This window comes from Callospermophilus lateralis, chromosome 6, assembly GCF_048772815.1.
Source record: "Callospermophilus lateralis isolate mCalLat2 chromosome 6, mCalLat2.hap1, whole genome shotgun sequence".
Lineage (NCBI taxonomy): Eukaryota > Metazoa > Chordata > Mammalia > Rodentia > Sciuridae > Callospermophilus > Callospermophilus lateralis.
The window spans coordinates 122,111,124-122,112,351 of NC_135310.1; the positions used below are offsets into that span (position 1 = coordinate 122,111,124).

Genomic DNA, 1,228 nt, shown 5'->3' on the forward strand with positions numbered 1-1,228 from the left:
TCAGTCATTGATCACAGCTAAAATCATATTATAAAAATACATGAGGAAATGAAGTAAGTGAAAACAAAGATTGGTCATGGGTTCTTTCATATGTGACTTCAGTTGACCTCAATTTTGTAACCCCTATGTTGCCACTTGGCACCATAATGAGCCAATGTATATTCCGAGTACCAACAGGTAAGTTGAGAGGAAAGATGAAGCAGTTAAGTGAAACAAGCAAAACATGCTGAAAATGGTATGACCAAGAAATTCTGAGCAACATGATCTAGCATTAATGTCATCACATTCTATATCAGATGATATAATTCTGAAGTAGACTGAGAGGGAGATGAGGGCACAACAATTTTGGAGTGAAGAGATGAACACTATTGCTTCCATCCTCATCCTTCTCCTTTCCTTATTGTTGGAGTTAACCATTTTACTAAATTGATTAATGCCTCAGTTACTCTTTCTCACATGCTGTGAGCAATTCAGCACCCTCCTTTAACAGGTACTAAGTTATTGTGGTTTAGATGATTCCATCAAAGTCCAGAAACGACATAAATCATTTGAATAAGGAAAACTTAATATAGACTTATTCATTCCTGAGGCCCTGGGTTTAATCCCTAGCACTGAAAAAGTAAAAAGAATTAACAATCAAAGGTGGTTTTCTACAAAAAGAAGTAAATGAAGGCTCCAAAGAATGCAGAAATGGTATATAGAAAGCATATACTACCTCTTGGGATGAGGCATAGTAGCAAAGGAAGGAAACAATGTACGGTAGGGTCCCCAGTGAGACTGAGGTGCAGAACTCAATGGGGAAGATGGGACTATGGTCCACTGGAAGGTTGAAAGGTATCTGTAATGCTCCAACTAACCAGGTGTCCTCTTTCATAATATACTCCAGAACACTTTTGACACCAATGTTTAGAGTTTTCCACACCAAGTTATTCTCCAACTCTCTGCACATATCTGGGTGTCCTATAATTCAATTAAGGAATGAGCAGAGACCCCACAGATTAAGTGCACCCCTTGGTCTTAAAAGTATGCCCACACGACTTACTGACAATCACAAGATGACTCCTCAATTTACTCACCTGTTTCTGAAATTCCTGTCACCGTAAGTAGAAAAACAGCCCACTGTGGTGGCCCATGCCTGTAATCCCTGAGGCAGGAGTATCACTTTCCAAGCTTATGGTCAAAGCTTGCTGTAATTCATCTTGCATCTGAAAATTCTCTTTTTTATTTA

At 38.8% G+C, this 1,228-nt stretch overlaps 1 pseudogene; it reads right to left on the reverse strand.

Moving 5' to 3' along the window:
- LOC143400739 (protein cornichon homolog 4-like) lies at nt 1-378 on the reverse strand (annotated as a pseudogene).
- Nucleotides 379-1,228: the final 850 nt, after the last annotated feature.